Source organism: Myotis myotis, unplaced genomic scaffold (assembly GCF_014108235.1).
Source record: "Myotis myotis isolate mMyoMyo1 unplaced genomic scaffold, mMyoMyo1.p scaffold_m19_p_14, whole genome shotgun sequence".
NCBI classification, from domain to species: domain Eukaryota; kingdom Metazoa; phylum Chordata; class Mammalia; order Chiroptera; family Vespertilionidae; genus Myotis; species Myotis myotis.
Window position 1 is genome coordinate 29,830,266 of NW_023416318.1, and position 27,452 is coordinate 29,857,717.

The window sequence follows — 27,452 nt, forward strand, 5'->3', positions numbered from 1 at the left end:
AATGGTAACTGACTACCTTTGCTGGAATTTCATGGTTGAATCTTAATGTGCCCCGTAGGGCCAGGAAGCCAAGCCATCCAGCTGCCATCAAGCCTGCCTGCAGTATCTGCTGAGTTAGGTGAATCCCTCACCTGTAGCAACTCCACCTGAGCCCATGCTCCAGGCTTTAAGGCCCATCTCAGTAGCCCTCCTACTTGTTGCGGCCCAGAGTGTGTGGGGTTCTGCAGGGATGCAGAGGCATCTTTACTGCTCCCCTTCTACTCTTACCAACCGCCAGTGATGGTAGGGCATCAGCCTGACGCTCCAGCGCCAGCCATCTTCAGGGCTCCCAAGCAGGATACCAGGCTTTCTTCGTGGCATTTTTACTGGCTTCAAGTCTTTAGAGCTCAGATAGGGCTCTTCGAAACATGATACTCCAGTCAAAGTTTTCCGTTAATAAAACCACTATTAGGAACCAGTCTTACTGAATCTATGCAAAGAAACGTACTTATTTAGCATTGCCAGATTTCGGAGGAATTACATAAGGAGAAAAACATACTGATCTACTCTAAGATTTTCTGACTTTCCTTGCTAATTCCTTTTCATGGATTTAAAACAAAACAGTAACTGTTGGCATAAAACCTTCTTTCTATGCATAACCATGCCTCAGACCTTCTATTCTAAACAGGCTTTTTCCAGCTTTACTACCCCTGACATGGCATGGTGACTCAGGCCTGCAAGACAGTATTACAGGCTGCCAACTGTTAGCTGTCTCTCAAAAGAGACCAAAACCTGATGGGCACCCTTCCCTGCCCAGTTGGGCCCCTGCCCTCTTGGCAGCTAGGCACCCTTTACTTTTGGGGGTCACCCCACACAGCTCCCTTCCAGGACAGCCAACATACATTCAAACCTGCAAAAGAATCAAAGGTTAATATAACATATCAATACAATGAAACATAATATTGGCATCATGGCCGCTTTAGGCAGCCAAATCTTCTGCTACCAAACATGTGATCCTATAAATTGTCCTTGTCTCTTTGGAGCCATGTCCATGAAGATGCCGGCATTATCTAAATGTATTACACAGTATTGTGGGGGCTCCTGGTGACAGGAGTGATCGCGAGTCATGTTACCGGCATCAGGCAGGTCGAGCACGCCGTAGCTTGAGCGGGTTGCGTTGATCTCGATCGATGCTCCATTTGGTGATGAAGTCTTTCCGGATGGACCCAGGTCGCGAGGCCGTCTACCTTGAGAGCGGTGGGGGTCGTCAGCACCACAATGTAGGGACCCTTCCAACGTGGCCCTAGGGTCTCCCGGCGGTGCCTTCTGATGTAGACCCAATCTCCTGGTCTGTGCTGATGAGGAGTTGGGGTTGGGCTGGTCTCATAGATGGCGCGGAGGCGCGGCCAAATGTCCTCGTGCGCCCTCTGGAGCCCTCTCAAGGAAAGAGATTGTTAAAGAAAAGCCACCCAGTCCTCGCCAGTCTCCGAGTCAGACAGATTCCTCCTCTCTTGGAGAACTTCAAAGTCCTGATGGCTTCTAGGTAACCCTGTTTATCAGTTACAGCAGCAACAGGTACCAAACCCTTTCAGTACATTTGACCAGCTTCATTCCCGCTCACCTTTACAGATTCTAAGGCCCATTGTCTTCCTTTAACCAGCAAGCCAAATGACACTGGCCTGTATTATTTAATTCAGCACAGGCAGGGGGAAGGTCCCATGAAATCTCTGCCCTGAGGAACTGTGAGCCCCACCCTTAAATGTCCCAATCAGACTAGAAAAGCCACAAATACTTTTTAAATCTACCCCAGAATTCCAAAATCCCAACCCAGCACCGAATATCACATAGCAAATCAAAGTTCCCAGCAAACAAACAGACAGAGATGTTTACTAGTTAGGCGGGCAGATTCCACCTCTGACAGAGAGCAAGCGCTCTTGGGGCAAGCGTGTGCCTTTTTTTTCCCCACAGACTTCCACACTTACATGAACAAATAATTATACCCAAGTAGACATACAAACATCAAATAAACATCCAACTTACACCCTTTCAGTGAGCAGACAGGAACAGATGTGGAGGCCTCCCTTTCCCACATCCCAGGACAGGACTTTTGACCTACGTCTCATCCAGATAGAAATGGTACTCATATTGAACAAGGAAATCAAGACTAAATAGACACAATAACTAGATACATTCCCCATTAAGAACTTCGAGGTGCATGCCACATTTATACCACAAAATACCAACAAATCAGTTTCAGTTGTGTCGAGATACAGAACAAGTCCCTGAACAGAGGCAGTAGAAAACTGCCTAGGAATGCTTCTTTTCTACCTTTTTAAAAGATAGGCCAGATCCGAACCCTTAGCCAGTCCGAGCTTTGACTTCCCTCCGGAAGTCCCAGAGATGGTGAATACCATCTAGAAGCCATTCCTCCAGATACAGGACAAGTACCTTAGAGATTCTTGATAATCTACATCAGTAATCCATTCACACAATCCCCCAAAAGTTAAAGAGGAAGGAAAGAACCATTCAATGTCCTTCAAGAGGATTTCGGCGAAACAACAAAATCGACAGATTTAACACATTGGAAAACCAAGGCCAGAAGTACCCTCAGACGTTTCAGGGGTACCAAGGAAGGAGAAGTTAGGCCACGTCCAGCCCTTTTCACAATCCACCATCAGTGACAAGTCCCAGTTCACTGGTTTACCATTCATTTAATATTTCTTTTTCCTCCTATCATACCAAGGCCATGCTTTCCAGGTAGCTAGAACTTTTAAACCACAGTTTCTACCTGAAATAATTGTACTTTACTTTAGAAATTGGATTACTGCTATCCTGGCATAGCTGCTAAATTTCAAAATGGTCACAATTTTCCTGCTGGGGAATTCAAGAAGCAAACCCATAACTATTAAGGCCAAAACAGTCTTGGGTTTTTATTCTGTACACAGCAAAAGGTCAAGTTCAGCTCAAAACTATGCGCACTCGTTTTTAAACTGGCCTTTTCCTTTACATGTGCACAGAAATCCTGGATGCATTTATGAATTTGTAAAAGCTTTTCAATTCTCTATCTACAAGCCCTTTAAGAAATACAAGCTCTATTGTCGGCCCTTATAAAGCCAACTGCTCAAAACATTGGTCTATCATACCACTAAAATTATATTAAGACCGTGATTGCTAATTTAGTATTAAATAAATCTGGGAGGCAGGCACACGTTCTGGCCCATCTGCATTTCCTTAGTAAAACTCTGCCTTAAAACTCCACCCCTGAAATCCCATCCTGCCTCAGTGAGCAGACATTCCTTTTGTGATTGACTAAGTCAGAGGGAGGGGCCTGCTGTTCCAAGATGGCGGCCCCCAGGGGCACGGCATGCCATGCGGCCAACATGGCAGCTGCCAAGTCAGGCAGCTCAACATTGTGGCGGTCTAAACTGTTCTCTGACAGAAAATATGATTTCCTCATTCTCACAATAAACAAAGGAAGAGCAAATCAAAACCCCTAAAAGAGAGATGGCCAACATTATATTGCAGAACTTTTTAAAATCTTAGGTAGCAAATTAAATATGCTAGCCCAAAACCCTATCCGAAAATGGACGGTGCGCACATTAGTTTTAAGCCAGCTTTTCTCCTAACACGTGCACAGAAATCCCAGACGCATTTACTTGGGGAGGGGGTGACCTATTTCCACAGACCCTCACTCAGGCGGCCGCCCGACCGCCACACAAAGGAGGGGGGAGGGCAATCCCCCTCCCTCCACACTCCCACACTTTCACCAGACATTCATTCAGACTTTAAACAATCCATTCAATTCCTAACAACTTCCCAACTCCTGAGGGAGCTCTAAAGCCTCCCCCAATCTCCTTGAAATGATCAATCACAATACCCAAAGGAGCAGTCTGAGTCCATCCCATAACATCCGTCCAGTACAAACACAGAACACTAAACAGGGCCCGAAAATACAGGCTTCCAACTCCATGGAAGCAACTAGACGTTGGCCTTACGCCAAACTGGCAGGAGCGACCTGCCTTGTCTCAAATCCGCGAGGGGTATATCCATCCCTCGTGAGGGGCATATCCATCCCTCCTGGGGTGAGGGGCATATCCATCCCTCCTGGGGTGAGGGGCATATCCATCCCTCCTGGGGAGCGGAACGTCTTCCAACTCTCCCCCGCCTGTGGTCGTTCATGGCGCGTCCGCCTAGACACCTCAGGCAATTACAGATTCCAGAAACGAGCTCACACTGAACAGAACATACAACGACACACACATACCGCGGTCAGTCAGACTCTTCGGATCGGGGGTCCCTCGATGGTCTTGGGAATCCCGGATGAGCCCCCAAATGTTGTGCCCAGATTTCATGATTCCCAAGAACCCACAGGGAGCCAGCGAGTCCGATGCAAAAGCAAAGAGTCATTCATTTCAAACCTAGGTTTGGCTCCCCTGCCACACTCACCGATGCAACGGTAAGCTCCAGTGGCCGAGAGAGAGAACTCTGTGTGGAGAGAGGTTTTATAGGGGTTTGGGGTAAGGGGAGGAGAAAGGACTGTGGGCCCTGCTGATTGGCCAGGCGTGAGTACACAGGATGTGGTCATAGTGATGGCGTGCACTTCCCTTGACTATCTTCCGGGAAGAAGCTTGCTGAGCACATGGCCAAGTTAAGATGAAGGGCATAGCCCTTACCCTGGGGCAAGGTGGAGGGCGTACTCCTCGCCCTTTCATTCTCTCCAGCGAAGTTCTTCTGTCTCTAGAGAACGTTCTGTGTAGGTTCTGTGCCTAGGTTCTGTCTCTCTTAGTTCTGTCTTCTTACATCTGTATTTATACCAGTTGATTCAATCCTATCAATCTCTATTACAAAGGTTAAGGCGTTTCTTATCTCCATTCCAGGGAGTAAAGATTATGTAGCTTAAGCGTGATTGTTTATAGTTAAAGTGATTAACTACCCGCCTGGCACTTAGTTAAGAGGTTTTATTCCCTCCCTAACTTCAGGGGAAAATCCCTACCTGGGGAAACAACCTTTCTCAGAGAGGAGACCTTGGTTAAAACACATAGTGCCAAGAAGGTGAGCAAACATATTAAGAACAATATGCCATATATGCCAGGTCCCTTGAAACAGCAAGGATGGACCGGCTCCCGGCAACTTAAGAATGAAATAAAAATATTTTTTCTTTTAATTTATATGTATTTTTTTTCAAATAGCTACTAAATTATTATAAGTGCTTATTAAGTTATATGAACTTAACACTTAATGAATGAAACTATTAAGTACTTCTTGTGACCTGGGCGTTTAGTGAGGAAAGTACTGAGATATTAAGAGCGCCAGAGGTTTAGGTTTAGGAGCTTCTGGCCTAGTGGTTAAGAGCTCTATACGCAAATTCTGTCCTCAAGCTCTATATCCAAACTTCACGTGTTCCAATCCCAGCTGAGCTGCCTACTAGCTGCATGACTGATGGGCAAGTTTCCTAACCTCTCCCTGGGCCTCCGTTTCTTCACCTCGGTGTGATGAGGGTTGAGTGAAATGGCATTGTTAAAGCCCTCAGCCCAATGCCTGCCCCACCATGAACACCAGATAAAGGGGAGAGAGTTATATAAAGAAAACTGCGGGTTTCCAAAAGAATGCAGTGTGTTCTGCATTCCTTCTCCACCTGTCCAACGAACAGGCTGACCTAACAACCTTTTTCCTTGGGCCTTGGGAGATAAAGTCAAATCTGGAAACAGGCACCTGTGTGAGGGTCCTGTCCTAGCCCAGTCAGCCCTTCGTCACCAGGCAGAAGCCTACAGTCTGACAAAGGCAGGCAGGTTGTTTTGGTCAGTTGCGAAGGACACTCTATAGCACAGTGAGGAGCCCTGGGGCATCTGGCCACACTGAAGGGAAACAAAAGAAAAAGTTGTGTGCTTTGGGACAGGGTGGAGTAGGCTCAAAGCAAAGCTGTGTGTAGTCAAATCTAGATTGCGAAGTGGATCTGAGGTCCCATTTCCTTAGCAACTACAATGTTACGATAGATGTGGAAGGGAGGGTCCAAAAATCCCTTATCTAACGTTGTCTACCTGGGTTGTAATTTGAAGCTGCTTCTCTGTGTCAAAGTGAATTAGGGGCTCCAGGCAAGGGTGGGATGTTTCACTAATACAGCTCCAAACAGCGAAGTAATTTCTGTTCTGTCTGTGATTTTAGAGAGCAAGATTTCTCTGTGAGTAAAGAAAGCAATAGGTGGTGAAAACACAAGACAATAATACAGACGATGTCTTATAGAATTGTACACTTGAAACATATAATCTATTAACCAGTGTCACCCCAATACATTCAATTACAATTTTAAAAGGAAGAAAGAAGCAGTTCTCATGACACTTTGCAGCTGCAGCTTGTCCTTGGGAGAAAATGGTGTTTCCTGTTTTACACGGTAGCTGGCCTTATCTTTGTTATCCCAGCCCAATGAATCGCAGGGCATATTTTTAACTTCTCATTTCTTGTTAATTTTCATTTTCTCAGTCCCAAGAAAGAAGGAGGGGAGGAACTGTGTGGCAGCCAGGTAGGAGGAGATGTCAACTGCAGCCCGCCTTTCCAGCAGCAAGGAGGCCGATAGCAAAAGGGGCCTGTGTACCCCCCAGTGCCCACGGTGTGGTGGGTGCTCTGAGAGACCAGCTGGGGATGGGCAGGGCCTAGATCACCTGGAGAGAGGAAAGACAGGCCAGAGGGCTTTCACAGCCTGGAGGCACTCCCCTTCCCCACTCCCCACCTTCTTCTCTGGCTTGTGGCTAGCTTTCCTGGGAACTTCCATATTACCTCAGACCACAGTGAACACCTGTATTGGGAGAACTAGCACCAGCCTGTCTCTGGCTCTCAGAGAAATCCTGGGTGGAGTTGCCAGGTGCTTTTCTAATGACTAGAGTGGCGCTTTGACATTGAATATGGTCTCAGCCTCTGATCTCCAAGGTCTGGCCACAGTCTCCCTTCCCAGCTCACTGCATCCCTGCCCGTTGTCTTCACTGTTCTGGGATAATCCCCACCTTGAAGCCATACAGACCTGGTTTCAATCCTGCCGACCTCACCTACTGATTCTGGCAACCTGGATCGATTGCTTGCACTTGTGCCTTGGTTGCCAAATCTGATAAATGGGACTCAACTAATATCTACCTTACAGGGTTGTTAACAGAGTGAAATGCTCAGTTGCTCTGGCTCCATCTTATTCAAGACTTCTTTGTTCCCAGGGCCTTCATAATAGCGCTTTCTTTTTTTTTTTAATTCTCATCCAAGAATATTTTTTTCCATTGATTTCTAGAGAGAATGAACCTGGGACTGGGAGCTCACCTGGAAATTCGGCCCATCCTCTCCAAATGGGAGCTGCCCATTATCATGGAAAGATTAACAACCTTGTTGTAGAAACCAGAGCCAGCAGCCCTTTGAAGACCCCCAGCCTTTGCATACCTGCAGGCCTTTGCAAATCCCCATATCTGTAAGCTGTCCATCTGGCATACCCTTCTGCCTCCTTCCCCATGTAATCTTTGTCCTTCTACTCAATATAAGCAGCTTGCTTAAGGTGTGGTGCAGAGCAGACTTTTGCGGCTGACCTGCTGCTCTCCTGTACTGCCAGCAGTATTGGAATAAATGCTCATACATGATTCAACCCTGTCTCTGCTTAATTGGCTCAAGTAGTGACAGGCAGTAAGGACCCATTGATTGCCCAGTTACACTAGTGGAAAGGCTGAGACCTAACTGGCATCAGAAGGTAGAGTAGGGGGAACGGGATATTTATATCTCTTGTAAGGGTCAGTCAGAGTAACCGGTCAGACCAGGTGCAGGTGAGGGACAGGGGTAGAAGGTCCACTGGAAACTGGGTGAGGTGGTTTACTGGAAGCCTAAGGCGGTTAATCATGAGACCTATAATGAGAATAACAGGACAATGGCTGGGAGGGGTGAGAGCCCCAAGCAGAGCATAATGGAGCACAAGAAAGTGCCTAAAGGGAAGTATGTGCCCTGGATGGGGAATCACACACTCTAACCACTTAGCAAAACTGCCCAGGGCACAATAGCTCCTTCTTTAGACGTGCTAATCTTTAAAGCTTCAGGCTTGTGTGTGTGTGTGTGTGTGTGTGTGTGTGTGTGTGTGTGTGTGTTTCAGGTTTGGGTTTTTATAAAAACAGCCTTTCCCATTTTCCCTCCCCTTGATATAAAAGAATCCTAAACTCCATACTTTAAAAATGGACTTGAGGATCAAGGCTCCTATCTTCTCTGTTGGTGCCTTCTTGATAACAAACATTCCCTTACTCCAAACTCTGACATCTTAAGTTTTGGCCTTTTGAAGTGTGGGGCGCATGGACTTTGAACTGGCAACAGGAGGTTTGGGAGGACAGAATGAGGTGAAATATAGATGGCTGCCAAGCATAAACTGTGTGCCCGTAAGTGTAAATCCCTTCCCTCCTGGTGCTGTTTCTGCCCCTGCAATGTTCTTGCCCACTTCCCTTCACCAACCCAAATCCAAAAAGCCTCAGAGCTCGACGGAAGTTCCTGCCCAGCCCAGCCCCTCCTCTGAACACACCCCCCCCTCCCATCAGGAGAGTTTCAGTTTCAAAGAACAGCCTCTTCAGGTCCCAGCCCCCCAGCTGTGGCCCCAGCATTTGGTCCTGCAACATATCTCAGGCTGTCATTTGCCATTTCATGGTGAACCAAAGAAAGATGGAACTGGATAAGCCCTATGGGGACCCACTTGGAACCCCAGACTTGATATAAAGATTATTTTAAGCTGAAGACATTTGAGAGTCAACAGAAGCAGATAGAAGCCTTCTCAAAACATCTCTTATCTAACTAAAAGCAAAAACTTCTGAGAAGTGAGGACTGCCATAAATTCCTTCCTTCGGGTGAGTCTGCTCCCAGGAGAAAGAACAAGAGCACATGTGCCATAACTCCCCTCTCCAGGGACATTTTATGGCTCTGAAGACAGAGACCACATGCACCTACAGAAGCAAACATTCTTATCTCCCTTTGTTCTCCCCAAAACCCACTTGTCTTCCCTAAAGAAACCTATTTGTTCTTCCCATAGGAGCCTTTTCTCCCCATCACTTTTCCCAGCTAAGTTAGACGAGCCCCAAGATCTAACCCAGTGGTTCTCAACCTTCCTCATGCCGCGACCCTTTAATACAGCTCCTCATGTTGTGGTGACCCCCAACCATAAAATTATTTTCCTTGCTACTTCATAACTGTCATGTTGCTACTGTTATGAATCGTCATGTAAATATCTGATATGCAGGATGTATTTTCATTGTTACAAATTGAACATAATTAAAACATAGTGTGGACGAAAGGGGCCACACGCTGACCTGACAAGCTCAGGGAAGGCCTGCGTGGCAGCCTAGCAGACTCAGAGACCTAAAATAACCACAAAGGATGGTCTGAAATTAAACTTTGACTAAAAGCAGTTATGGTAGGCAGTTATGTCCTAAGCCAGTATCTTCACTGACAAGATCAACTTTGATCTTTACTGAGCCCATTTGCCTTTTTGCCTCTAAGATAACATTCCCTTGAAATGTCTGGGTAACTTGTAACTTCCCTTTTTCTGGAGCCCCTGGAGCACAGCCAAAAGTTCTGGGCGCCAGGACAGATACTACAAATTCCTTCATTATCATGTTAATTGATCCTGCACCCACCTAAGTATGTGTCCATCATTTTACTTTTTATCCTATCCTAGAGGTTCCCCCCCCCCCTTCACTTAATCCCACCTCCTTTAGTCTGTCACCAATGAATTTCATGTAACCCACCTATGTCCCTCCTTTGATTGCAATGTATAAACACAATTGTAACCCCGCTATTCTTCGGAGCACTATCTCAATTCGTTGAGGTTCTACTTCCCAGCATATGTTGACAGTTTGGCTCAAATAAACTCACAAAAATTCTTTACAGGTTTCAATGGTTTTTTTTACGTTAACAATAGTGATTAATCACAAAAACAATATATAATTATATATGTGTTTTCCAATGGTCTTAGGCGACCCCTGTGAAAGGGTCGCTCAACCCCCAAAGGGGTTGTGACCCACAGATTGAGAACCTCTGTTCTAACCACTCCTTTGAGTCATTCACAGAGCATGCCCATGGGAATGTGATCCAGCCGTAAATAAACTGCCCCATTCTCTCTCTCTCTCTCTCTCTCTCTCTCTCTCTCTCTCTCTCTCTCTTCTCTGTGATATTTTCTCTGAAGGTACACAAAAATAAATCAATTGCTTTTATTATGTGACTGTGAAGTATCGACTCTTCTGCATCCAATAAAGAACCAAAGATTACTTTTGTAACATTAAAATAGTCACTTGTAAAGATAATATCAATTGAGACCGTCTTGCACTGTGATTAATCCATTATAAACAAATGCCAATCTTAAAAACACAATTCCAAAAAAAAGTGCAGTTACACTGAGTATAGATAAGAAAGTACATGAATGCCCTAGCTGATTTGGCTCAGTGGATAGAGCGTCAGCCTGCGGACTGAAGGGTCCCAGATTCGATTCCAGCCGAGGGCACATGCCTAGGTTGCGGCTTGATCCCCAGTGGGGGCTCTGCAGGAGGCAGCTGATCAATGATTCTCTCTCATCATTGATGTTTCTATCTCTCGCTCCTCTCTTCCTCTCTGAAATCAATAAAGAAATATATTTTAAAAAAAGAAAGTACATGAACTCATTGGTTGTGCTATACCAAATGGATGGAAAGTAAAATTGATTTTATACTGTAGGTCAGTACACAAAACAGTTTATTCTTATAGTATTTATTATTGTGTTATTGTATTATTTGCTATATGAGCAACTGTAAACCTACTTTTGCCCCACACTGTATAAATAACTAACTAAATAAAATCCTATTTCTTCCCTGTATATGTACTTAGATTCCTTGTATAAATAACAGAACACTTCATTCCATTCACTTCAAAAGAAAGAACTCTTTAGAAAAAGATTGAAAAGGTTTGATAATTAACTCTCAAATTTTATGCTTAATTTTTCCACTTCTATCAATTTCCTGACATCCTATATAATAAAAGAGGAACGTGTAAATTGACCGTCCCTCTGCAATGCTCACCAGCCAATCAGGAGTGAGTATGCAAATTAACCTGACAAAGATGGCAGGCTGATTTGGATACACAGGCGCCAGGTGGAGAGCAGAATGGGAGAGCCAGCGGCTTGGGGGGACGTGGCTCCTTGGTCGCTCCCCCAAGGTGCCGGGCAGAGACCAGAGCGGGATAGCCGGCGGAGAGTGGAGTGTCTTGGGGAACTTGGCTCCCCAAGCCACCAGACGGAGAGCAGAGAGGGAGAGCTGGTGGCTTGGAGGACTTGGCAGATTGGGAGGTTGTGGGACGGAGGCAGAGCAGGAAGGGAAAACCAAGAGTGCGGGGAGCACCAAGAATTCTGGGAATAGTAGTTCTGGTGGCAGCCCCAGGACTGGAAGCAGAAGCCCAGAGCGCGGGGAACATCAGGAATGCTGGGAATTGTAGTTCTGGTGGCAGACGGATTTCCTAGACACTAGAGCAGAGTGAGCCTGGAGCAAGTTACTATTGAGGTGGGGGATGGAGAGAAAGCAAAGGTGAGAGACATCAGTAAAATCAGAGTGTCTAGGAAAAATAAAGGGAAGATATCCTAAAACTTCCAGGAAATCTCCACCAATGAAGCAAAGAAAAAAAAAAGCCTCTATTATGCTGTGAGCAGCAAACCAAACTGGGTTGGGGTCTCAGACAATTCGCTCATATGATTGCAAAGACAGACAGAAACTCCTGGATTGGAGAGGGCTCCCCTGAGGGCTCCCAGATTGAAGAGGGTGCAGGTCAGGCTGAGGGACCCACCCCTCCCCCGGTGCACGAATCTTTGTGCACTGGGCCCCTAGTATGTAACATAAGCAGTAAAATCTTTTCAGTAAATTGAGCAATTGAAGACTCAAGTAAAAACTCAGATAAATGTCTTTAAGAACTCTGGCAAGTGACATATATCCCATGTTGCCTTTGGTTTCTCATCTCTTCTTTGCTTCAAATTCCCCATGCAAGTTTCTTCTTTCCCCCCCCCCCAACAACCTGTGAGTTTTCAGCTTCCCTTTGGACTTTTACAAATTTGTGGCAGGCAATCACTTTGGCAATTTTTACATCAAGCTATTGGGTAGATAGTTGGTGGCTCAGTTCCTCAGTCTTCTCTATATTTTACTCATCCATAGCCTGGTTTATGCTCTTTTCAAGGCCCAACTTCTCAATAGTTTTTTTTTAAATACATTTGTGTGGTTTTTAAAGTATATATATTTTTTTATTGATTTCATAGAGGAAGGAAGAGGGAGAGAGACATAGAAACATCCATGATGAGAGAGAACCATGGACTGGCTGCCTCCTGAAAGTCCCCAACTGGGGATCAAGCCCACAACCCGGTCATGTGCCCTTGACCGGAATCGAACCTGGGACCTTTCAGTTCACAGGCCAACACTCTATCCACTGAGCCAAACCAGCTAGGGCTCAATATTTTCCTTTTTAACAGTAAGTTCAAACCTGCCATTGACTCTAAAATTCTTAGTTCCTTTCACTGGGTTTCACTTGAGGACTGCCCACTATGAGATTCTTCAATTTACCTTTTCTAGAGCATTTTCTTTTTTTTCCTTATGAATCTTGAAGTTCACAGTGTTTTTATGAATTCTTGAAATTTATTCCACATAAGAAAGGGAATTCCAGAAGAAAACTCTGTATAGGCATTTACATTTGCTTCTGCTTTAGTTTTTAGTCCATCTGTAGGGAAATCTGAGATCTCTGCTTTTGAAATGGTCCCATCTTTCTTATCTTCCTGTAAGTGAAGTCCAGAGTCTAATGTGTCTTCATCTTCAGAATTCAACTCAACATCACTTTCGTTTAAGCCAGAAGGTAGCGCCCACTCCATATCTTCTCTTCAGTCAGGAGCTGCTGCCCGGGAGCTGCAGGCCCTGACCTCTCAACATCAGATGGTAGAGGGAGTTTTTCCTCCTAACAAAGATTCTTTCCTTGACCAAACTCTAGTCAGACTCCTCTGAACTCTCTTCTCCACTAGGCCCTGACTTTTGGGTTTGCAGTTCATCTTTGTATTGCCACTTTTATCAAGAATCCTGCTGAGTCGGTTTAGTGAAACCTCCCACTGTTGTCTGACCACCTTGATACCTTTTCACTATGGCCTGCCTTCAATAAGGCAGGAAGGTATGGTCAATTACCCTGTTTTGCCTGTCATTTAAGCAAAGCATGACCCTGCCTCTTAGTAATTTTCTACCCACTGATCCCATCCTCCCACCCACATCTGGGTGATAAATCTCTACTTTTCCTTATCGTGTTCACGGTTGAGCAGGATCTTTCCCCTACTACCAAACACCATTGTAATAGCCCATCTTGACTAAAGTCTGCCTTACCAACTTTCACAAGTGTCATGAGTGATTCTTTCTTTATACCTCCCCTTCCCCCCAATTCCCAGCCAGTATCATCTGGGCCAACCCCCTCATTGTATATGAGAAAAAACAGAAGTGAAGCAGCTAAACAAGAGAAAGATTAAGAGTTTGGACTCTGGGGCCCAGATTCATTGCCATTTACCAATTGTGTGACCTCAAACAGGCTACTTAATTTGTGTTTGAAAGGGTAACATCTACAACATGGGGCAAATAACAGTGACCATTTCACTGAGTTGTTGTAAAAATTAAATGAGTTAATATCCATAAAGTACTGAGAACTGCCCAGCAGAATAAACACAATATAATAGTTTCGTTTTATTTTTAAAAAGCTCTGGCCTGAGGATACTCCATTACTTAATGAGAACTGAATGGACACACTTTCCTGTCCCAGTGTTATAATACTAGGACCAAGCAAAAATAATTCATCTGCTTGCTCCGGGAAATATCAGCTCCTAAAAAAGATAAGGCTCTAAAGTTGAGCGGTTCTCAAACTGTGGGTCGTGAACAATGAAAATACATCCTGCATATCAGATATTTACATTACGATTCATAACAGTAGCAAAATTACAGTTATGAAGTAGCAAGGAAAATAATTTTATGGTTGGGGGTCACCACAACATGAGGAACTAACTATATTAAAGGGTCGCGGCATTAGGAAGGTTGAGAACCACTGGTTCAAGTCAACCAAAAAAATTTGAAGACCAACAATTACAAGCATTATTGGATGAAGATGCGTGTCAAACTCAAACACAACTTGCAGAAAGATTAAACATTGCTCAGCAAACTATTTCTGATCCTTTACAAGCAATGGGAAAGATTTTAAAGAAAGGAAAATGGGTGCCACATCAACTGAATGAAGACAAATGGAAAACCAAAAAGTCATCAGTAAAATGTTGCTTCAACGGCATGAAAGAAAGTCTTTTTTTGCATTGAATTGCAACTGGTGATGAAAAGTGGATTTATTTTGAGAATCCCAAACGCACGAAGTCATGGGTTGCTCCAGGTCAACCATCAACACCGACTGCAGGGCCAAATCGCTTTGGAAAGAAGACAATGCTCTGTGTTTGGTGCCTGATTTAATCTTGTGTTGTTTTATAGGTATGCTGTATGGGCTTGTAGCCTAGCAGCAAGAGGCTATATCATATAGCCTACATATGTAGCAAGCTATACCATCTAGGTTTGTGTAAGTGTACTCTGTGATGTCCGCACAATGATGAAATTACCAAGTGATGCATTTCTTAGAACATATCCCAGTCGCTAAGCAACATGTGACTGTACTAAGTGGGAGATGCTTGTGAGACAATCTGGCCATTGGACATATGGGTCTAGAACAGTGATGGCGAACCTTTTGAGCTCGGCGTGTCAGCATTTTGAAAAACCCTAACTTAACTCTGGTGCCGTGTCACATATAGAAATTTTTTGATATTTGCAACCATAGTAAAACAAAGATTTATATATATATATATATTTAAATATATTTTATTGATTTTTTACAGAGAGGAAGGGAGAGAGATAGAGAGTTAGAAACATTGATAAGAGAGAAACATCGATCAGCCGCCTCCTGCACACCTCTTACTGGGGATGTGCCCACAACCCAGGTACATGCCCTTGACCGGAATCGAACATGGGACCTTTCAGTCCGCAGGCCGATGCTCTATCCACTGAGCCAAACCAGTTTCGGCAAGATTTATATTTTTGATATTTATTTTATACAAGAGGCCTGCTGCATGAAGAGATTCATGCAATAAGCCTTCCCTTCTCCTCACTGCCAGCACCAGTTTTCCTCCGGCACCGGGACCCAGGCCTTCGCTCTGGGCGGAGCCGCCTTCTGTCCTCTGTCTTCGCAGCCCCGGCCGGAGCCACCTTCCGTCTTCCATCTTCGCTCCGCCACTTGGAGCCTACGTATGCAAATTAACCGCCATATTTGTTGGCAGTTAATTTGCATATTGTGCTGATTAGCCGATGGGAGGCGTAGCAAAGGTACGGTCAATTACCCTGTTTGTCTATTATTAGATAGGATATTTTAATGCTATTTAACAAGAAAAATCAACCAAAAAAATGAGTTCGTGTGTCACCTCTGACACGTGTGTCATAGGTTAGCCATCACTGGTCTAGAACTTCAGAAAGAAGACTTACCCAGAGGTTGGGTCTTGCAAGGCAGAAAACTAGTTGGGTGGGGCAGAATTTATGACTTAATAGATTGGTGGGTCCTGGAGGCAAGGGTATTGAAAGTCTTGATGAGCAAGCTGTAATTATATATATATATATATATATATATATATATATATATATATATCATTTCTTTTAGAGGGGAAGAGAGAGAGAGAGAGAGAGAGAGAGAGAGAGAGAGAGAGAGAAACATTGATGTGAGAGAGATTTATTGATTGATTGCCTTCCTCAAAGGCCCCTTCAGATTACATTCCGATCAATGGCACACGCACTTTCTGAGCAGCACTTCAAAACATACGAAGATGTGGAAAATTGGGTCTCTGAATGGTCTGCCTCAAAACAAGAAAAATTCTATTGGGACAATATCCACAAATTACCTGAAAGATGAGGGAAATGTGTAGCTAGCGATGGACATTACTTTGAATAAAGCACTTTTTGATGTTTCTCTTGAAATTATCGTGTTTTCTTTGATTACAAAATTCGAATTTTTAACCGGTAAAGGGTCAATCCACATTAGTAACCGGTATCTGCACTGTTAACCGGGACACCCAGTACATTCAAAGCTGAACTCTTGATCCCTCCTCCCAACCTGTTCTGTGCTTCTACTCGGTCTTTGTAAGTGGCACCTCCCTGGTCACCCAGTTGCTCAAGCCAGAAACTTTGATTCTTTCTCCTCCCTTAATCTCCACATCCAAAGCCTCAGTAATTTCTACCAGCTCCGCCTCCAAACACAGTGCAAAAAACTCCCCTCCCTTCTCCTCTAACTTATCTCCTTGCCTTTGCTCTTGTCTCCCTAACATTCACCCACTCTCAATGTAACAGCCAAAGGGAAAAGCACAATCAGATCACATGGTCGCCCCACCCCCATGACAACTTTCTAGTGGATTCCCATCACACTTGGAAAACAATCCAAATCTCCTGTCACTGGTCCTGCTGCTTCTCCAATCTTATTTCAGGCGATCACTGCCCTTGTTCACTGCACAGAGCCTTGCCAGCTATGCTCAGAGTCTGCCTTTCGGAGCCCAGGACAATGCCTGTGTATATTTGGCAGTTGTGGCATGTTGACTGCTTCAATGGCCTCCTTTCTTCCTGTAATTGTATAGGCCCCTGGCACTTTGTGTCTGAGGTCAACGTGTGCCCGCTTTGGCCAATAGGATGTTAGCAAACATGACTGCAAGCAGAGGTTTGGAAAGCACATACGCACTCCCACTTGTCCTCCTGCACAACTGGGCTTATTTTTCTTGGGTCCTGCCATTGTCATGACAATGTACCCTGCTGGTCTGCTGAGGGGATGTGAGAGGAACGCAGAGCAGAGCTGAGTCAGCCCAGCTGAGGCCATCCATGGCCAGCTGACTCCCAGATGTGCCAGTCAAGAGGAGCAGAACCACTTACCTGACCCACAGCGGACTTCAGACTCATAATGAGCCATCTGAGACCACAAAAACCAAAAAGCCAACCTACAGACTCACAGATAACAAGAACTAGTTATGACTTTAGCTCACTATGTTTTTGTGTAATTTATTATACTGCATGACTGTGAAAATAGATAACTGGTAAAGCACTCAATGAATAATTGTTGGCCGCGAGAGTACTGGTGAGTTTTAGACACTAGAGCCAGGCAGGAGATATGGCAGATTCCTTTGGGCTGAGGGGACCTTTCAGCAGATCCCATGTCGGGGTTTTGGGGGGGGGGGGGGGGGGGGGGGGGGGGGGGGAGGGCAGCTCTCTGTGGGTTTTTAGCTCTCCTGCTCTTTCTGGCTAAGAAGAAAGCCAGGGGTTAGTGGGAATGTTCTAAAATGGAGGCACCCAGGATGACAGTAAGGCCCATGGACACGCCTGTATTAATTTCCTGTTGCTGCATAACAAATTCCACACTTAGCAGCTTAAAACAACAGAAGCTTACTATCTCACAGTTTCTGTGAGGCGCCCGTGCCCTCTGGCAGTCTCACCCCTCTGAAATCAAGGCCTCTTGTCAGCCAGGGCTGTGATCTCACCCATTTCAGGATTCTCTTCCAAACTCTCGAATTATGGGCAGAATTCAGTTGCCCACAGTTGTAGGACTAAAGTCCCTGCTTTTCCCTTGGCTGTTGGCAATGAGGGTCACTCTTAGCTCCCAGAGGCTGCCCCAGGTCCTTGCCACATGCCCCCTCCAGAGACCCCCTCCCAACACAGTAGCTTGCTTCCTTCCTGAGGCAGCGAGAGAGGCTCTCTCTGACGTGTCGCCTTCTTTAAAGGGCTCACCTGAGCAGGGCAAGCCCATGATGGATGGTCTTCCTTCCGCTTAATTCAAGGTCAGTGGAGTAGCGACCTCATCACAGGAGTGATATTCCCTCACATTCACAGGTTCTGCTCACACTCATGGGGGAAATAACATGGGGTGTGAGACGCTCCCCTGAGTCAGTCCGGCGTCCTGCCTCCAGCAAGAAGGAAAAAAGGAGGAGCAGATGTCTCGCTGCCCTCCTCCCACTCCCTCCCGGTCTCCGTTTCCCTTTCTAAGCTGCTCTCCGTGAGCCTCTGACAGGATTTGACCATGTTGGGAGGAGAAGAGGACAGAAGGCAGCAGTGGGATTTGCAGAGTTGTGGGTGGGCCTGAGCAAGCCCCTGGCTCCCACTTCCTCTGCGTTCTCCGGAAGCCATTCTTTCCTGCAGGCAGCCAGCCTGGCCAAGTCTAAACCAGCCACAGCCTCATGAGGCAGCCTCTTAGGTCTGCTCAGATCCTAAGACCTTAGAAGGGACACCTTTTGCTGGTCCCCAGAGAACAAAGGTGGGGGAAGAAACTCACCTCTACAGCACTGGAAGGTGGGAGAATGGGCATGGCTGAACCCCGCCCCCAACACACACACATTACACATCTTCCTCCACAGGCCCGCATCTCCTAACCTCTAAGGGACCCCAGGAGACTTGCAACCAGGGGAGCAATGGGCAGTGGAAGCTTGTCCTGGGCTAACCCCCTGAACCTGTCCCCAAGGCCCCCTTTTTCTGTGACTCTCCCGTGGCTCACTTCTTTCCCGGGACATTTCTAGGGAGCCCAAGCAGCCCCCCGCCACCCCTTCTCTCCAGTTGCTTCTTCTCTCCTAGGCCCTTCCTTGTCTCACTGTCCCCAGCTTTAATAAACGTACTCTCAAAATAAAAAGAGAAGGGAAAAGAAGTGAAGGGCATCAGGGCATGCTATCCCCAAACATCCACTTTAGCAGAAGCATGTTTTTGAGGTGAAGGCGATTGAGAATCAACAGGCGCAGGAAGTTCTCTGCCCTCTTTTCTGCCTAAAAGGCCATACATTTCCCTCGTGAAGGTATCCCGTCTCCCAGGAAAAGAATGACTCATCACCAGAGACAGCATCAGCACTAAGATGAATCTGCACAAACAAAACTTACTGAAATACCCCTTATCATCCACTGGTTTTCCTCATATATTTCCTCGTCACTTCCCCACAATTTTTCATCCCATCAAGCCCAAGCCCTCTTCTTTCCTTTGTTAAAATGGTGTATAACATCCCCCCCACCCTCACCCCACCCCCCACACCCAGCTAACCACTTCTTTGAGTTTCACTTGTGGGGGTGAAACAAATGTCCCTCTACCCTCCAGATTCTTTTGGCTGGTCTAATAATCACACAGACACCAGGCAGATTAGCAAGAGAAATAACCAAATTTAATACATATACATGGAAATCCCACATACACGAGAGGTTCAGAGACAGAGACAGAACATTGTCTGTAAGACACCCTGAGCTAGGGAAGAGGGAAGGTGCCTTGGGGCCTGCAAAGAGTCATTGCAGGATAAGAAGAGCAGATACTTAGTAAATAAATGTTCTCCCTGTCATATAAGGTGTGTCAAAAAGGTTATCTCTGACCATCCCTTATTACGGACAAGGACCATCATTCAAGTCTTCTAGGTAATTAAAGGGAGGGGCAGAAGTTTCTCTTGAGCCTGAAACTAAAATTGCTCTTAGCTCAAAACAATCCACATACCACTGTGGACAGAAAGGGGCCACGTGCTAACCTGACTAGCTCGAGAGGCCTGCGTGAGGGTCTTGCAAACTCAGAGACCTAAAGTAACCACAAGGACGGTCTGAAATGGAAACCTTTTCATTAAAAAAGCAGTTTGTAGTGGGTAGTCATGTCCTAGGCCAGTATCTTCCCCCAACAAAAATCAACTTCGATCTTTACAGAGACTATTGTCTTTTTGCATATAAGATAACATACCTGCCCTAACCGGTTTGGCTCTGTGGATGGAGCATCGGCCTGCAGACTCAAGGGTCCCAGGTTCGATTCTGGTCAGGGGCATGTGCCTTGGTTGCGCATGGTGGGGGGCATGCGGGAGGCAGCTGATCGATGTTTCTGACTCTCTGTCCCTCTCCCCTCCTCTCTGTGGAAAATCAATGAAATATATTTTTTTAAAAAAAGATAACATACCTGTGGAATGTCAGGGTAACTTGTAACTTCCCTTTTTCTGGACCCCTCAGGGCACAACAAATGGCACCAGGGCTAAAGACCACAAATTCCCTCATTGTTACTGTTATCATGTTAATTGTTGACTGTTAACTATACTATGCCCACCTATATAAAAGAAGCATTTATCTATCATTTTACTTTTTATCCAATCCCAGAGGTACCCTCCACCTGTTGGGCCCTAAGACCCCCGGAGAGTCCAGCAGAGGAGGCGACGACCCCAAGTCAAACGCAGAGACCGAGGCTTGATGCAAGAGCAAGAGGATTTTTATTACAAGCGCAGCGCAGGGGCTCTCAGGCAGGCAGGCAACAACACAAAGGAAGTGCTGCTGACTGGAGCCCCGAGCAATTGCAGAACACGGGTTTATAAAGGCAAAAACCACACGCAGGTGGCCGGAAAACAGGGAACTGGGTTACCAGTTAACTCATAACTCATCTTTTACAGGGACAGGTCTTTGTTATTAGTTGACTCATTTCCTAAGGGGCCAGGGTGGTCTGGTATGCGCAGGCCGATCCCGAGGAGTGATAAGATAACTATGCTATGACCAGATCAGGGCGCCAGAGCTTTACGGGAAAGGTCAGGAGGGGGAAGTTCTCTTTAATCTTTACATTAACCAGAGCTTACTGGAAAAGCTGGTCCAGGGGGAAGGGGGGGGTTTTCAGCGGCCTTACATTCCCCCCTTTTCTTGTGGGAAGTTCCAATCATGGAACTACAGGCTAATGTTTGAGGGTACAGGCTGATACCGCTGTTGGAGGACCATTACCTGAACTGCACTAATCCGGTCCTGGATGAAGGCGATTAAGCGGTTTACTATGCATGGCCCGAATGTCAAAAGGAGGAGTAAAATGATCAGGGGTCCCACGAGAGAGGATATCAGGGTTGTGAACCACGGTGAGCTGTTAAACCAACTTTCAAACCAGCCTTGCTTGGCCTCTCGCTCTCTTTTGCGAGTTTCTAATCTCTCCCTAAGTTTTGACATGGAATCCTTTATCACCCCTGAATGATCAGCGTAGAAACAGCATTGTTCCCTGAGAGCTGCACACAGCCCTCCCTCCTTTAAGAATAGGAGATCTAGTCCTCTCCTATTTTGTAGGACTACTTCAGACAAAGAGGTTAGAGACTCCTCAAGTTTAGTTATGGAGTGCTCTATATGCTTGAGGTCTTCATCTATAGCAGCTCTGAGCTCCTCAGTATAGGTGGGGCCTTTAATGAGGGCTGTTGTCCCTGTTCCTACTCCTGCCGCGACCCCTAGACCTAGGAGAGCAGCCAAGGTCAGTGAAACAAGTTCCCGTTTATCCCGATGGGAAGGAGAATAGGAGTCAAATTCTTTTTCAAATGCATTAGCTTGATAATACATGATCCTGGGGACTAGTTGGACAAGGATACAATAATCTTGAGAACGGTTAAAGGCCTGGGCTGCTAAACATGGAGTAAGTCCCGTACTACAGGCCCACCATCCCCCTGTTGGGGGCACTAAGTAATAGCTTGCAGAGGAGGGATATGCCAGGTTCTCCTTGCAGAGATGCTGGCGGTCCTTTGGCACTTGTCCTATACATGTGCCTTGCCCTGAGACCTCAGTAAGGGTCAACTTCCCCTGCTGTCCCCACGAACAGTGGTCATGGCTGGTGGTGTTGGTATAGTTTCCCTGGAAGGCTATGCCCTCATAGTAGGGGGGCCCTGTAGTTAGGCAGAGCCAGCAAGACTCAGTTAGGTTAGACTTGGACATGTTTAAAGAACTAAAGGCCCCCTCTACCAAGCCTAATAGCCTCTGACCTGAGTTTGTCTCTAGTTCTATGGGGTTGGCCTGTTCCTCCCTGGAGGCTGGGCTAGTTCCTGCCACGGTGGTGGTGGCAAGAGGCCTTTCTTTCGTGGGGAGCTGCCGGCTGGACAAGACGGTGTTGGGTCCTACTGCAACTGGTGGCCTGTAATCCTGTACATCTAATCTTATCTTAAAAAGGAGGCCATCATCATGTTGGTCCTTATACAGCCGGATCCCCCATGTCACTCCCCAGCGCCACTTGTTTAGGTCGTATGACCGCCCAGCTGAGGTGAAGGAGATATTCAGGGCGTTAACCCAACCCCTATGTCCGGAGGTTTGGCTCTCATTTCTCCGAACCTGGATGAGGTCCCACTCGGGGGGCCCTCTGATCCAATATCCAGTACCAGTTGTCTCACATCCCCATTCTGCACAGAAATACTCTCGTTCAGATCCACAATTCTTTCTATGTCCCTGCCTGTCTTTGGGGCATACATAGAATTGGGTCATCGTAAGACGCTCACGGGCCCCCAGATAACTACAGTGAACTCCAAATTGCAAATCTCTTCCTTTTCCTATGTAAGCTCGGGTCTCTATACCTGCTTTAGTCTCTTCTACTGTTCTCTCAGGGAGGTCCCATAGTCTGTATCCTGCTGCCATAGCGCAGAGGTCTGGCGTTAAGTCTGGCCACCATGTCCCTTTAGGTGCTATATTGGTGACCGACCAGGCCGTCTGTCCGGTGTGGGGGGACATTACCCTCCAAGTTAGTCTCTTTGGGGCATGGGGGTTGCTACTTATCAGCGGCAGGCTCAGCAGGAAGAGGGCGGCGGCAAATCCGTAGCTTGAGAGGGTTGTCTGTCTTCTCCACAGTCCATCCATGATCGGTGTCGTCTGATGGGGGTGCCCGCTTGACGTGGGAGGCGTGGATCCAAGCAGCTACACCGTCTACCTTGACCGCTGTTGGGGTTGTCAGCAATACCAGGTGGGGTCCCTTCCACCTCGGCTCGAGATTAGCGGCCCGATGGCGTCTGATGTACACAAAGTCTCCGACCTGGAACTGGTGGGGGACTTGCAGTTCTCCTGGTTGGTAGAGGGCGGCCAGGGGAGTCCACACCTCCTTCTGGACAGTCTCGAGGGCCTTCAGCCTGGCAAGCAGGGATTGAGGGGTGTGAGTGTCTGTGGGCACGGACCAAGGGTCAGCGGCTAGGGGCGGAGGGGCCCCAAACAAAACCTCGAACGGTGTCACCCCCAAGGGGCCTGGGGTGTTTCGCGCGCGGAAAAGGGCAAAGGGAAGGAGGACCGTCCAGTCTGCCACGCCAGTCTCTAAGGACAATTTAGTCATAGCCTCTTTTAATGTTCTATTCATTCTTTCTACCTGACCTGAACTCTGGGGCCTGTAAGCACAATGCAATTTCCAATCCGCCCCTAGTATCTTGGCCATTCCCTGACTTACCTGGGCAACAAAAGCTGGACCGTTGTCTGATCCAATTACCTTAGGAATTCCAAACCGTGGAAAGATGTCTTCTAAGATCTTCTTGGCGACCACAGTTGCAGTTTCTCTTTTGGTAGGGAAGGCTTCTACCCAACCTGAGAAGGTATCTATGAAAACTAAAAGATATTTATAACCGTATCGGGCGGGCTTCACTTCTGTAAAATCCACCTCCCAGTAACTCCCGGGCCGGTCTCCCCTGAGTCTGTGTCCGGTCCCGACCTGGGATGAATGTACATTTACCAGCTGACACGCCTTGCATTGCTTAACTACTTCTTCTGAAAGGCGATCGAGTCCTTTGACATAGTGTCCCGTTGCCCGGCTGGTGGAGCTGAGGTGTTTGGCCCCCAGGTGGGTAAGGCGATGCAGTTGTTGGAGGTAGGCAGTGGCTGCCGCCCTTGGTACTACCATTTTTTCCCCTGCAGTTCTCCACACTCCTAGTTTGTCCTTATGGTATTTTTCTGGCCTTTTAAGCAGGTCTTTTTCCTCCTCTAGGGTGTAGAGGAGGGTCTCTGGCTGTGGTGCTGCGGGGCCAACAGCGAGGGCGAGTAGCCGGGGCCCTAGAGCGGCCTGCCTTGCCTCGGCATCCGCTTTCCTGTTTCCTATAGCTGTTTCCGAGGTCCCTTTCTGGTGGCCGGGACAATGGATGATAGCTACCTCCTGGGGGGCATGAATGGCTTCTAGGAGGTCGAGGATTTCCTTTTTATTTTTAATTTCCCTTCCTGCTGAGGTGAGGAGACCTCTCTGACGGTATATAGCCCCGTGCACATGAGCAGTGGCAAAAGCATAACGACTGTCAGTATAAATATTAGCCCGGCTGTTCTCTGCCAGCCTGAGAGCCTGTGTCAGAGCAATTAATTCAGCCTTCTGGGCCGAAGTCCCTTCGGGCAAGCTACTAGCCCAGATAGTCCGGTCCTTGCTGACCACAGCCGCTCCCGCCACCCTCTTACCTTCATAGAGGTAGCTGCTTCCATCCGTGTACCAGGTGAGTTGAGGCTCTGGCAAGGGGGAATCTTTGAGGTCTCTCCTCGGCCCTGTTTCCTCTGCCAGAATGTCACGGCATGAGTGTAGGACTTCTTTGCTCTCAGGATTTACTTCCGGTAGTAAGGTTGCTGGGTTGAGAGCTACCGGAGCCCCGAAGCGGATTCGATCTTCACTTAGCAGGAGACTCTGGTAGTGAGTCATCCGGGCGTTGGATAGCCACCGGTCCGGTGGCTGCCGGATAACACTCTCGAGAGTGTGTGGGGCCACCACAGTTAGTTTCTGCCCCAAGGTAAGTTTGTCCGCATCTCTTACAAGCAGGGCAGTAGCTGCAATTGCTCTTAGACAGCCTGGCCACCCCCTAGCCACTGGGTCTAGTCTCTTGGATAAATAGGCTACCGGCCTCTTCCAGGGGCCTAAGGTTTGAGTTAGGACCCCCCTGGCTACTCCCTTTCTTTCATCTATGAACAGAGTGAAGGGCTTGGCCACATCTGGTAAGGCCAATGCCGGCGCCGAGAGAAGAGCCTTTTTAATGTCGTCAAAGGCTTTCTGATGAGTCTCCCCCCACTCGAAGGGGTTCCCTTGTTTTGTCAGCGGGTATAGGGGCTCCGCTAGGGTTGCAAAACCTGGAATCCAGAGGCGGCAGAATCCAGCTGTTCCCAGGAACTCGCGTACCTGCCGGGGGGTCTGCGGTCTGGGAATCTGGGTGACTGTGCTTTTTCGGGCTTCAGTGAGCCACCTCTTTCCCCCTTCTAGTGCGTATCCTAAATAGGTCACTCTCCGCTGACATATCTGGGCCTTCTTGGCCGAGACCCGGTATCCTAGGCGGGAGAGCTCTAAAAGCAAGGCCCCGGTACCTGTTTCACAGTCCTCCTTAGTAGCTCCGGCGAGGAGAAGGTCATCCACGTACTGGAGAAGGGTGACTTGCGGGTGGTCAGCACGGAAAGCAGCCAGGTCTTGATGAAGAGCCTCATCGAAGATAGTGGGGGAATTTTTGAATCCTTGCGGAAGTCGGGTCCAAGTCAGCTGCCCCGTTATTCCCGAATCTGGGTCTCTCCACTCGAAGGCGAAAATTTTCTGGCTGGCAGGATGCAGTCTTAAGCAGAAGAAGGCATCTTTTAAGTCTAGGACTGAATACCACACATGGGACGGAGGGATAGAGCTTAAGAGATTGTAAGGATTGGGGACCGTGGGATGAATATCCTGTACCCTCTTGTTGACTTCTCTTAAATCCTGCACCGGTCGGTAGTCATCAGTTCCGGGCTTTTTTACCGGGAGGAGTGGGGTGTTCCACGGGGAGTGGCACTTAACGAGGACTCCAAGGCGTAGGAGGCGTTGGACATGAACCTTGATCCCCCTCCAGGCTTCTTTTGCCATGGGGTACTGTCGTACTGCAATCGGGGTTGCAGTGGACTTAAGCTCTACTATCACGGGGGGCCGTTCGGTAGCTAAGCCCATCCCCGCGGTTTCAGCCCAAGCTTTGGGGTATTGCTGTAACCATCCCGCTATCCTCTCGTCCTTTCGGACATTACTCTCAAACAGCCGATGCTCGTCTTCGAGCTGGAGTGTCAAGAGAGTAATTGGCTCTCCATGTTGGGTCAGGGTCGGCCCCCGTGGGGTGAAAGTGATCTGAGCCCCCATTTTAGTTAGCAAGTCTCTTCCCAGAAGGGGGGCTGGACACTCGGGTATTACTAAGAAGGAATGAGTCACTCTTCCCGTGCCTAGATCAACTGTCCGGGTGGTGGTCCAGGAATATTGCTCATTTCCCGTTGCCCCTATCACCCAGGAGGTCTTCTGGGAGACTGGTCCTAGTGGTTTCTTAAGAACTGAATATTGGGCCCCTGTGTCTACCAGAAAGTTAACAGGCTTCCCCTCCACCTTAAGAGTTACCCTAGGCTCGGGGAGGGGATCCGAGCCCCGACTTCTTCAATCACTATCTTCCTGGAGTGCCAGCGCCTTCTTTGCTAGTCTCTTTGGGCACTCCCGCTTCCAATGTCCTTCTTCCTTGCAATAAGCACATTGATTCTTCCTTAACGGTGGCCTGTTGCCCAGGGCCCCTGCCTGTCTTCCTTTTCCTCTCTCCTGTGGCTTACTCCCTTCTATTGCTGCGGCCAAGATACGGGTTAGTCTCTGCTCTTCCCTTTTTTCCTTTTTCTCCTCCTTCTCCTCTCTCTCTCTCTCCTTCCGCTGCTCCTTTTCCTCCTCGGTCTCCCTCTTATGGTACACTTTCTCTGCTTCCTTAACTAAATCTTGGAGGGTAAAGTCCTGCAATCCCTCAAGTCTCTGCAGCTTTTTCTTAATATCTAATGCTGACTGCCCTATGAAAGCCATAGCTACTGAGGCCCTCTGCCCCTCCGAGGTGGGGTCAAACGGGGTGTACCGTCTGAACGCCTCCATTAATCGCTCGAGAAAAACAGAAGGCGGTTCAGTGGGCCCCTGTATGACCTCTCTTACCTTAGCCAAATTCGTGGGGCGCCGAGCTGCCCCTCTGAGGCCGGCCACTAGTGTCTGGCGGTAGACCTTCAGGTGCTCCCTACCTTCTGCCGTGTTGAAGTCCCAGTCCGGCCTGGCCAGAGGAAAGGCCGCATCCACCAAATGAGGGAGTAGAGTCGGCCGGCCGTCGGGGCCAGGGGCGTTCTTCCGGGCCTCCAAGAGGATCCGCTCCCTTTCCTCTGTAGTAAAGAGAGTCTGAAGAAGCTGTTGACAATCGTCCCAAGTGGGCTGGTGAGAGAACATAAGGGACTCAACCAGCCCCGTTAGACGCTGGGGATCCTCTGAAAAGGGAGGGTGGTTAGTTTTCCAGTTATAGAGGTCTGCCGAGGAGAAGGGCCAGTATTGGAGTGGCTGGAGCGGAGCCGTTTCATTATCGTCTCCGCGGGGGGGTGGAGGCCCGTATGGTCGGAGAGGGCAGGCTACGGTCGAATCTGGAGACGCGGGATGTCTCCTCTGACTCCGGGTTCCCTGGGCCGGTCCCTCTGTTGGAGGGGCGGGAGGAGGTGCTGAAGGCTCCGGTCTCCCCGGCGGCTCTGGCTGGAGAGGAGAGGGGTAAGGGGGTGGAGAGTCCAAGAGGAGAAGATCGGTTTGAGAATCTGCCAGGGGACGTTTCGTCTGATCTGCGGCGGGAGGGGCCTGGGCCACGAGAACCCGGGAGGTTCCGGATGGCAGCCAGGGTTTCAGCCAAGAGGGAGGGTTCTGGACCAGGTCCTGCCAGACGACAATATACGGCTGCTG

The 27,452-nt window shown here is 47.8% G+C and overlaps 1 pseudogene; it reads right to left on the minus strand.

The window, feature by feature from the left end:
- Positions 1–6,626: 6,626 nt before the first annotated feature.
- The window catches only part of LOC118669433, a 36,469-nt pseudogene continuing 15,643 nt past the window's right edge, over positions 6,627–27,452 (minus strand).